Source organism: Platalea leucorodia, assembly GCF_965183815.1.
Source record: "Platalea leucorodia genome assembly, chromosome: 2".
NCBI classification, from domain to species: domain Eukaryota; kingdom Metazoa; phylum Chordata; class Aves; order Pelecaniformes; family Threskiornithidae; genus Platalea; species Platalea leucorodia.
In genome coordinates this window covers 9,525,614-9,537,762 of record NC_138824.1, presented here as the reverse complement: position 1 = coordinate 9,537,762, position 12,149 = coordinate 9,525,614, and the positions used below count along the sequence as shown (strand labels likewise).

Genomic DNA, 12,149 nt, shown 5'->3' with positions numbered 1-12,149 from the left:
GATGTCAGGAATTTGATTTCAAAATTTCCCCCAACTGACTATTTATTCTACAATTTCTATAATTTTTCTAGTTTATTTTCCAGTTTATTATGTCATGGATTACATAAACAACCCTCCCACCCAAAAAAAAAAAAAAAAAAAAAAAAGGAAAAAGATAAAAATGGAGGTTAGGGGCTGATATTGTTATAGGCAGAATCAGAACCAGAAACTTAAGTACTAAGTCACCAAAAGATCAAACTATATTCAGCTACAGCTGTTGTCTTCCAGAAGCATTTCAGTCTAGATATAGTAAGAAATGTATCTAGCTCAGAAGCATGTATTGCAAAGTTTGCACTTTTAGGTTCCTGGTCCTTGTCACGGGATACCTAGCTCTGTGTTTGGTACCCAAGCTCTCTGTCTAATATCTGAATAGAACAAGATACTTCAACGTGGTTCAGAAAATCTTTGTGTTAAGAATGCACAAGAGACCAAGGCAGATACAGATCACACCACCTTTAATTACTACTGTTCACTTGGTTTCCACTCTGAACCTTATCCTGAAAATAGACTTTTATTTTCTCTTAAGACATGGGTAGAGGAGGAGGATAGCTTTTTTATATCATAGCCTAGTAAATACAATATGCTCCCAGGACATACTGAAAATTTAGGTCTCATTCCCTTCTTAGCCTGAGTGTGTCAAACTCACGTTCTTCAGATTCCAAAAAAGTGCCATACTCATCAGTGTATAACCTATTTTTCTTGGAAAGATGGTGGAAAAAACATAATACAAAAGAGGTGAGACCACAGTCTATCCATCTTATTAAAATGATCTTTCTGGTTAAAAAATAATTCAGGATGTGTGACTCATTTGACGCAGAGACATGTTATACGTACTTGGAGACTTGAATGTGAAGAAGACTTGATAAATAACGACAATTTCAAATTTAGGCAGCAGTTGCTTAAGGGTTTTAGGATTGCATTTTGTTCAAGTACCTAAATTCTGCCTGTCATACTGTACCTCATGCTAGAACAAGTAAAGAAGAATTCAGAAATTATAAAAATTTCTAGAGATTAGATAATGATAAATTCTCAAAATATCTGGTTCATCTACCTTGCTGAATTGATTGAAACAGTGTTGAAGACTTTAATGGTTCTCCTGGAGAAATTTTTCATATGTATAAGGTTCCAACAAACTGAAATGAGGTAACACTATCTATCTTGGAAAAAAAAAGTGAGGAAAGAGCTCAGCAAACCTAATTTCACTTCTGCAGCAAATAAACAATTGTTTGCAAGAAATGGGCAATTTCCTTCTGGTGTCATAAAGAAAGGACAATGCGTATTCTTCAAAAATAAATCATAACAAGCCAACGTAGTATCCAGTTTAGAGTATTTGTGAAGAATGAGTGACCATATCTTAAAATCATTATGAATCTAAACTTCCCTGTGTTAGGCGCACAACTGACTTTAAAACTTTATTCAGACTATATTTCTCACTTGTTAGCTTTCCAACAGGAGAGAGAAGCTCAATGATCTTCTTAGAGATCTGCCTTGAATCCATTTTTAATTGATATTTCCAACAGTGATTTGAATTATGATAAACAGAGTGTGGTTATTAAATCTGTAAAGAGTACCACGCTGGATGAAGCTGCTCCTAGAACAGAATAATCTGCTGCTCAGATACTGGATGAGGAATGATCAACTGAGAAGCAGTTCTGTAGAAAACAAGACCTAGAAGACCAAAATGGATCACAAGCTAAATTTGAGTCAACAGTTTTAGAGATATGAAATAGTTTTTCAATTCTATCCTGCTCAGGCAAGGTACAAGATGAAAAAGTACCATATCTTCACAAAAACTGCACATCATCCTGGATGGACAACATGAACTAATTGGAGATCAACGACAAGAACATCAGTAATATGAAAAGAAGTGTAGAAAACAGGACCATCAGATTAAAACTGGACTTGTTTAGTCTTAAAAAAAAAAAAAAAAAAAAAAAAATTAAGTGGAGGCATGGTGGTTATCTTCAAAGTTGTTAAGGACTTCTAAAAACATCAATTTGAGAAGCTATTCTCATATTTGATAGAACAAGATATAATAGGTTTATGTTGAAAGAGAACGTAGAAGAACAGGTTAAGAACTAGGGAAAGGAAACTTATGAAAAGACTAGTTTGCCTTGGGACAGATTGTCCAAAGTAGCCATGAAATCTCCACCATTGTAAAGAGCTTGTGAAACAAAAATTATTCTGTAATTATTTAATAACTAACTATGGTTTTGCCCTAGAGCAGCTTAGTCTGAAATTCAGGAGATCGTATTTTTGCCTTCAACCCTGGTCTATTACAATCTTTTCCTTCTCCAGTTTCTGCATCCAAAAGCTGAGAATGGCAGTGTCCTACTTGGTAATACCCTCTGAAGTTACAATTCAAAAACCACCTGTATCCCTAACATTCAAGTGCATTTTTCAAATATTCTTCTGAGATGCAATCTTTGTTGTCAGCCAAGAAGAAACAATTATCCAACAGGTTCCTAAAATGAGACTATCTCCAAGAAAGTAGTTAGTCACACAGTATAGACCTTCTCATCCTACACAGTATACTTTAAGAATTATTAATATGCCCCAAGAAACTTCATATTACCCCCTTCAAAATCTTTTGACAAGCACTCCTGGGAAATACAGTCATAGATCTGCCTACTACTCTAAATATTCATGGATTCCTGATAGACCTCACTGTTCTCAGAGTTCAGATCGAGATAGTCACGAAACCCACTCTTGTCCCAAATGAATGTGCTGAATACGAATGTGCACAATCTGTTACAGTGAAATTAAGTTGGAGTAGCCTTGCCATAATCTACAATTACTGTGGGAAATATTAGGTGTTATTATTAAAACAGATGTTAGACATACAGAGTGATTATTGCTACAATAAACATGATGTGGTTATTGTTACTACTAAGCAAATGTGAGTTTTTGTGAGGCAAAACTATGAGGTTTCATTCAATCTGTTCAATATAAATGTGGCCCTCATTACTGTAGTTATCTGAGTTTCTCTCAATGTATAATACATTTATTCTCGCAACACCACAGTCAGGAAAACATTTTAACTTCCATTTCACATATGAGGAGACAGCGCAGAAAGAGAGTCACTTACCAGAAAACTCAAAAGATTAATTGAAAGCCTTCAGAGTCTATCTAATTCCTGAATTCTGCTTCTTTTTGCTGGGTGACTTCTGATAGTGCTCATCTACTGCAGCAGCAGCATAGGACATCAAGTGTATTTTAGAAAAGACCAGTCGTAAACCATAGCGGAGTTAAGAATTAGTATTACATGAAGGTATGTTCCAGATTGTGAATATACAGAAGCGTGATGCTGTTCACTTGTAGAAAGGGCCAACTCTTTTGAGAAATATAATAATTAATAGCCTAAGCCAGAACTGGGACTGAGTCCAAATACCAGTGAAGAAACCCCGGGCAAGCTGCATTCCTTGGGAATTCACTACACCCACAATGAAGGATAGAGGATCATAGACCAAAGTGTTCTCACTGCAAAGCCCTCTCCTTTCTGACACAGCATTTGTCTCCTGAAAGGAACAGCCTCCAGTTCAATACTGTCAGTCTCATGTGTCCTCATTTCTATCTGAAAACCAAACAAAAAATGAAGAGTATAACCCTAAATGAAAATGAAAGAAAAGTTAGAGTATCCCTGGAGTCCACTAGGCACTGTGCTTTCATTAATGATTTCATTTTGAAATGAAATGATGAAATGATACAGGAAATAGCTAAGGGAAATAGCTTAGAGTCAGGTAGATAGAAACACCTATTTCACAAACAGAAAGTAGAGAAAATTTTTAATGTCTCCAGTCTGAAAACAAAGAGAGCATGTAGAGATGGCAGCATGTTTCTGCAAAAGCTGTCAAGCTTAAAATCCTTTAGCAGACATTAGCATCACAGAGGACTTCAAACATCGCTCAGTGGACAAGGCCACAGAGCTGCAGACATGCAAGTTAGCAGGATGGATCAAAGGAATTGTGCAGAAAAGGCTGCTTCCACACTGCTCTCTGTTCTCATATAACAGCAATGTTTAAATGAGTCTTTCTTTTAAAGTTATGAAGTGATAATTTAAAAATAAACAGAATTGAGGTACATTAAACTGTGAAACTAGGTCATCATTTTCTTAAGAGGAATGAATTTATTATTTCAAAATAGCCAAGAGAAGATGAGAAGGAGAAGAGAAACTTTGCTATGAAAGTGATACTTCTGAGCTCTCTCAGATGAAGAGATAATGAACAGATATATTTAATTTAATTAAGTACAGTTATGTTTTTTGTACATTGTATATTACCTCATTAAAATAATTTAAACATTATTTATTTAAACAAAGATCTAATGAACGGAGCTCATCTAAAAACCTTTGAATGAAAACTTCTGGTCAGGAAATACCTAGTAGCTGAAACTTAAAAACCTCACAGAAAAGAGCTCAATTAATTTCTTAATTAAACATTGAATTTATTTTGAAATGTCAAAATATTTCAGTTAATTATTTTTGAAATAAAAATAGTTTCCTGATTCAGAATACATACTTTGTTTTTATTTTACATTGTACAAGATGATATGAGGCTTATATGAAATGATAAAATGGTCAATATCTAAATTAAATATTAGAAGATCATTTCAACAAATAATGTCAATCAGACTGAATTTTAAGAAGATTAAAAGTGGGGTTTTTTGGTTGGCTAATATTTTTGAGATTATGAAAATATTTCTTGTCCTCAAATGTACAAAACTACAAATCGCGAAACTGTTCACAGAAAAGGAAATTAAGTTCATAGCCAATATGAAGTCATGGTAACTAAAGCTTCTTTATATTGACACATCTTTCAGTATCTTCATCTACCAAGCCACCAGTGATACAGGCAATCCTTTTGGGTCTGAGTTTTATGAACACTTAGCAATTTGTAAGTGCTGTTCAAAGAGCTTTCAGTTTGAATAGAAAAAATGAACATCCAAGGAAATAGATATATGAGGTCTCCATGACCATGTAGATAGCTAAGGACAGAGTCCTAACTGCAGTCATAAATGTTTTATATCCCTTATAAGGCCTTAGTGGGCTTAGATCATGCACTCTGAATCACTTGGAATTTGTCTGTGCTTAAGGAAAGCAGGTACAGCAATTTTAAGGATGGAGTAGGTAGTTTTCTTAAATTAATCACTGAGGGAATTTTTGCCCCGAGCTGCTCCTTTGCTGTTTCCTCATTCTCTGATACCTTTCCAAGCCTAGCCAACATTGCCTGGCTGCTTTGCTTGAGTAGTCGTTTCTTTGCAGAAACCTTCCCTCGACATGATTGCGTTGTTCTGCATGAGGAGCAACAGATAAACCTTCTTGACAACTCCTGCCAAAGAACATAACCTCATAGGAAAACAGCCCTTGTGTGAAAACTAATTGCATATATCAGGCCATATTTTCATCAAGAGGTCTTCCATCTTGATTGCATACTGTGCTGCGCCACAGCTCTGCAGCGGCCCTCTGAAGAAGCTTCATAATGGCTGTTTCAATGTGCGGCTCCAAATGAGGCATGGCGCTGGAGATACAGAGTGGTGTCACGCTGAGGAAATACTAGAGGGACTTATTCTGGGTTGGTGTCCTTTCAACAGAGCAGCATTTTACTACTTGTATTCTGAATGTTAGAGAATAGTTTATAAAAAAAAAATAGTATCTTTACGAATGTGTGTATGTACATATATATACATACACGTCCATGAAATTCAGACTTTCAGGTAGAATATCTTCTGAAGAAAGAGCTCAAAGGCCTTGAAGTTGCTATCTAGCACTCAAGATAAGTGAACTGGAGCAGCCCAGTCTCCGAGTTATTATTAAGGAAAAGACCTGGTTGGAGATGTTTAAGCAGAATATATTTTGAGGAACTATTCTTGTTTAAGGTATTTTTTAATGAGCTGCTTTCAAAATGACCTTTTTATTTTATTTTTTGTTGTTTTATACATATATACTTAATATAGAGACTGAAATCCCATTTAAAAATCATTTAAATAAAATATTTTGATCAAATGAAAACAGGTTATAATTTTTTTCTTGTTTTAGCACACATAGACAACTCCAGAATTCCAGGCACATGTGATTTGATTTCATTTGGTTTGTGCTCTTTAGAATGAAATAACACTGTATTGTCCTGCTCTATTTGCAGACGTAACTGTACCAGGAAGGCTGTGATTTTCATAATGTTATATCAGTGGTATGTGGTTGCTGTAGCTGCTCAAGAGATTTAGTATTATGTCCCTATTCTTACTAGTGACGAAACTTTACAGTCATGGCAGTTAAATGCGGACAATATCTAGTAGGTACCAGTAGTAGTAGGTACTATTGGTGTTTTGCCATGATTAATTTGAATTCTAACATTCAAAGACACTTATAACATTTCCATTTGAGAAACTATTCTACACCCCCATATCCTTGACTTTCAGGAAGATCATCTTGGTAATCAACCAACATGTTGCCTTTCATAAATATCTTCCATTACTCCCACATGCATTTTGAAAATTATACCTACTTAGATTTTTTTAGGTATTTCTGGCAAAGTTCATTCTATTGATTCCAATGAAAGCTGGTAAAAAATGAAGCTCTGTATTCCCTGTATTGCTTGCAAAACATCTACTGAGGATCTTAACCTGACTTGGCTTCTTTTCTGTGGCTCAGATACAGCATAGAACATTATTCTGTGTTTTGCTCTTCCTTGTCTTTAAAAATGGTGGTTGCACTTCTGCTTAAATAAATATGCTTTGTGATAGGTAGGATTATGACCAGCTAGATGAATGACATAATGCATTTCTTCAATTTCACTTGAGCGTCCTCTTCTTTTACTTTGTGAATTTTCGCTGTGTCCTGCCCAAAGCAATTTTACATCCTAAATCCCTCCTAAAGATTGATTCTCATCTGTGTTCACTGAAACTCTCTAATAAACCAAATAGTTACTTGATAACAATTTGTATATTCATCTAATGATAAAAAAGCTTTTGAATTCAAAAAGAAATGTGTGACACCCCTAAAATCCCTGGGCAGGAGAAAATGTAGTTCGTTATTCCATTTGGCTGTAGGGACTTTTTATCTCATATTGATAACCTTTAGTGTGATAGAGCAGATGTCAGTGTATTTTGTTTATTATTTAAGATTAAAAACCTTGTTGTTTTGCTATGCAATGCAGATAAGATCTTAATGGTTTATGTTTAGATAGTTTAATTCGCTCAATTGCTGGGCAGGAGGAGCAGCAACAGCAGCTTGCAGCTTGCCTGACCCTTTTCCATCATCAGATTGAAGTATTATTATGTACTGTACTATATTAAGCTTCATCTGGAAAAAAGCACAATCTGTTCTTTTGAGCTTCTTAATAGTTTCTAGTACTGATTCATTGGAAGTGGAACTAACAGATTGTTATAGTTAGACTGTAGGTGGGGATGCATATGCTTGAGTTTTGAACAAAATTCCAACTCTGAAGCAGGGATAAGTGTTTTGCATGATGATGTAATCAATTTTCTTTTAAACATGAAGAGACATATGGGAGTAGCTTTTGAACTGGGCTTAGGGCCAGACATTCAGGTAGGCAACATGCAGGATTCAGGCTGGCATTTTAAAAGAACTCAGCTGCCAGTTGTTGCCGTGAGTATAGGACATATTTACAAAAGCCTTCAACAGCTGGCAGCTCTGATTACACCACTGACAGACAAACTTTCAAGAGGAGATGAACATGCAGTAAAAAATTGCGATACCTCCTCCAGCAGAACCAGTCACAATATAGAGGTGCTGGTTTCCAAACACTGAAATGGAGATGGAGTTTGGTGGGGGAGGAGGAGCTGAATTGACCACACTTCCAGCTTGTGTTGTTTTCTAAGACTTTTCTGCTGAACTGGAACTAGCCAAGTAGAAGTAAATCAGTCCCTCCCTTCTGTTTAACTTTTCCTTAGTATCTTTCTTTAAATTTAGAAGTGGAAACAAAATAGCTACATGAATAGATTGCCAGGACGCAGGCAGCTACCATCACACAGGACTCACAGATGTTGCTTTGGTTCCAGCATAGGGCTTCTGAACGAATTTTCCCTTGGAAGTAAAACTAAAAACTCCTTCTCAAAGTCAGGCTGCATAAGTCGTCATCTTGTCCATCCATGTGTACAAGTCCCTGTATACTTCTCCTTGTGTCATAGACCTGGCTAAAGAGTAAAAACTGCCCAGACAGTGGAAACTTTCTCTTGCTGTGACAGTTTTAGTAGTACTACTATGGAAATGCCGCAGTTCAAGAACCAAATGCCCATGAGGAGCCCAGTTCCATACAGAAAGCATGGAGATGCTCTTCCACTGTGAACCTCACATCTCATCCTCAAGGAAATGATGTAATGTAACTTACCCAGTTTCCCACTCCCATTCCCTCAGTGCTGCACACTATACCTTCATGCACGTACAGGTTTTCCACAGAAAGAAGGTAGCTTAGAGGAAATTCATCCTAATATGTGGTGCAAACAAGTTTAGCAGAAAAGAATTTATTTTTCCATCAAGGAGTGTTCATTATCCCCACAGTATAGCTCAAATTAAATATACATACCTCATCAAACCTTTTGCGCAACAGGGGAATTCACTATGAATAATTAATTAAGTAGAGTTTAATCAGCAATGATCATGACAAGAGCTCCACTGGTGTATTTCTATGAGCGTCTTGAAGCAAAGCTGCTTTCTGTTTTCATCAGATCTCCCTTGAGCTCATGCCATACAGCTACAGTTTTCCCAGCTGGAGAGCTCAGTCACAGATTTGGACTGGCAGGATGTTTTTCTTCCACATGATATGAAAGTACCACTTTGCTAAGTGGCCTTGGTAGTTCAACATGTTTCCTCTCATTTTGGAGGACACATTGCTTTCTGTACAGTTTCACAAAATCTCCTTGTCTTGATACATGACGAGACCGTGGCATTTGTGCCAGAGTAACTTTTATTTGACTGGAAAAGAGTTAATGCACTTCATGTTCATTGCAAGACCTAGTATTTTTCAGTACTGTAATTAAACCTATTCTCAGCTTTATAGCAAGCCTCAGGATAACAGTTTGTACATTTATAACACTTTTAAACAACAAGTGCAGTATCTGGAACATTGAAGAGATCCAGTTCTGTAAGTCAGTTAGACCTGGCTGTGAATTTTCCATTGATGATTTTTTGACCGAAAATGAAGTCTTCAGAATGTCAGTCTCTTTGAGATATACTATGGAACAGATTTTCCTCAAACTTCCATCTTCTATGAGGAAATTTGATATGATTTTTTTTTCCTTTTTATTTTTTGTTAGGAAAAATGAAACAGAACATTTAATGTTGATCCAGATTGACTGAAATGAGCATAATTTTAAACAAAAAGTAGTGTATTTCCTGTCAAATAGCTTAATTTTATTTTAGATGGCCTCAGGGCCTGGTGGGAGTTATATGTGACTGACCCCCATTTTTTCTTCACACTGACTTCTGAGGTTATAATACATCTTTCATGAGGCACTACGTTTTTGACCTCTAGCTGAACTGTTTCAGCATCTCACGGGAATCACTTGATGCTCATGTATCACAGGAAACATAGTTTGCCCTGAGAGCGTGACACATGGAGAAGCACTGGGCACCTGATTTACAACTCCCAGGAAGCATTGCAAGAACTGAGTTTAAAAATCCTATGACATTTTGTCCAGGCACAATTTGCATAGTAATGGCTTTTCCATCAGGCATGATCACAGCAGGGAGGAAAATGAAAGTCGTATTAGCTAAGGAGTTCTGCATTCAGGTTGCCGTTCTGGTTGGGTACCATTTGGAAATTTCAAGGTCTCAGTGAGTCATTCCTGATGTGAAATGAAGGCAATGGTATTTCCTCTCTTTTGCTCTTCGTCTCTTTTGACTATTCAGATGGTAAGGTCTTCAAACTGGAGACAGTGTTTTTCACATTTGTGTACAGTGCTGAGCCTCTAAACTCTAGCACCAGAGCAACAGGGACAATTCCCTGGGTGGGCAAGCTGAATGCTTGGTGGCTCCAGTGTCCAAGGTCACAAAACCAGATGACAGCCCTAATCCATTTGTCTGATTCTGACTGCTTCACACACATTTTCACTGTCCGTGCTCTTATATACTTGTAACTATGCTGGTAAAAGAAAGCATTTTCCTTACAGATTCTTCCATTTGCAAACTAACAGAAATAAGTGAAGAATCAGCAGTTCCTTGCAACAGAATTACTTTAACACTCTCAGTCTTAATTTACTGACTGTGTTTCTGTGGAATATTACTGAGGGGTTAAGGCAATATTTTGGAGAAAGATTTCCTGCCTCAAAGGCCTTATTTAAATGAGACATGAAGCAGATTTAGACAGCCAGATGAAGGAGCAGAGGGAACCAGAGAGACAATCCTGGTCAGGATGATTGGCAGTGGTATCGGTACACCCACTGTTTAGGCACTGTGATTTATGAAGAATTTTGCACGGTGAGACAGAATAAATAACAATAAATCTATCTATCTGTTAATATTTATTATCAGTTTATCCCACAGGGGAAGATTAGATTGAAAGAAAATAAGAATTTTTTCCTGTTGTGTTGGTAGATATTTAGAATGTCCTGAGTTGGAAGGGACCTACAAGGATCATTGAGTCCAATTCCTGACCCTGCATAGGACAACACCAAAATTCACCCCATATGTCTGAGGGCATTGTCCAAATGCTTCTTGAATATTGTCAGGCTTGGCACCATGACTACCTCCCAGGGGAGCCTGTTCCAGTGCTCCACCACCCTCTGGGTGAAGAACTTTTTCCTAATGTCCAACCTAAACCTCCCCTGGCATATCTTCTTGTCATTCCCTCGGGTTCTATCATTGGTCATCAGGGAGAAGAGATCAGCGCCTGCCCCTCCTCTTCCCCTTGTGAGGAAGCTGTAGATACCGATGAGGTCTCCCCTCAGTCTCCTCCAGGCTGAACAGACCAAGTGACTTCAACCACTCCTCGTACGGCTTCCCCTCTAAACCCTTCACCATCTTTGTGGCTCTTCTCTGGACACTCTCTAGTGGCTTTGCATCCTTTTTGTACTGTGGTGCCCAAAACTGCACACAGTACTCAAGACGAGGCCACACCAGTGCAGAGTAGAGTGGGACAATCATCTCTCTCAACTGGCTAGCAATACAGTGCTTGATGCACCCCAGGACATGGTTGGCCCTCCTGGCTGCCAGGGCACGCTGTTGGCTCGTGTTCAACTTGCTGTCGACCAGAACCCCCAGATCCCTCTCCGCGGGGCTGCTCTCCAGCCTCTCGTTCCCCAGTCTGTATGTACATCCAGGGCTGCCATGACCCAGGTGCAAAATACAGCACTTGCCCTTGATAAACTCCGTACGGTTGCCCAGCTCTCTAATTTGCCCAGATCTCTCTGCAGGACCTCTCTGCCCTTGAGAGTGTCAATGGCTCCTCCCAATTTTGTGTCATCGGCAAACTTAGATAGTAGTCCTTCAAGTCCTGCATCCAAGTCATTTATGAAGATATTGAAGAGCACTGGCCCCAAGACAGATCCCTGTGGAACCCCGCTAGTGACTGGTTGCCATCCCGATATAACCCCATTTACTATAACCCTTGGAGCCCGACCCATCAGCCAATTGCTCACCCATTGTATTATGTGTTTATCCAGCTGTATGCTGGACATTTTGTCCAGGAGGATACTGTGAGAGACAGTATCGAAGGCTTTACTGAAGTCCAAAAAGATTACATCGACTGGCTTCCCTTGGTCAACTAGGTGGGTAACCTTGTCATAGAAGGAAATCAAGTTTGTTAAGCATTTAATTTAAAAAAAACAAACACACAAGTACAATTAGTCCATCTGTGATCCTGTGATCTCTGTAATGCTAATCCTCAATTTTGCCACCTATTCTCCCGAGTCACCAGAAGTTCTTTCTTCCCAGGATAAGTTCTGCCTTTCAGCATAATTAAAAAATTGTTGCCTTTCAGATTGCATTATGAACAAAGTCATGTTGTTATGAGTCATTGTTTTATTTTGCTTATATTGAAAATATTAATTCTGAACATATATTTCTAGATTTTCTGAAGTAAACCCCAGAGCACTTGACCACATTTAGTCAACTTAAGAGAATCAGAAGAGACTGTGTGATTTATACATACATTGTT

At 37.8% G+C, this 12,149-nt stretch overlaps 1 protein-coding gene across 3 annotated transcripts in view; it reads left to right on the top strand.

The window, feature by feature from the left end:
- GRM5 (glutamate metabotropic receptor 5) overlaps window positions 1-12,149 on the top strand; it is a gene marked incomplete at both ends in the record, with an annotated part of 269,004 nt that overhangs the window by 108,942 nt on the left and 147,913 nt on the right. The window lies entirely within an intron of this gene.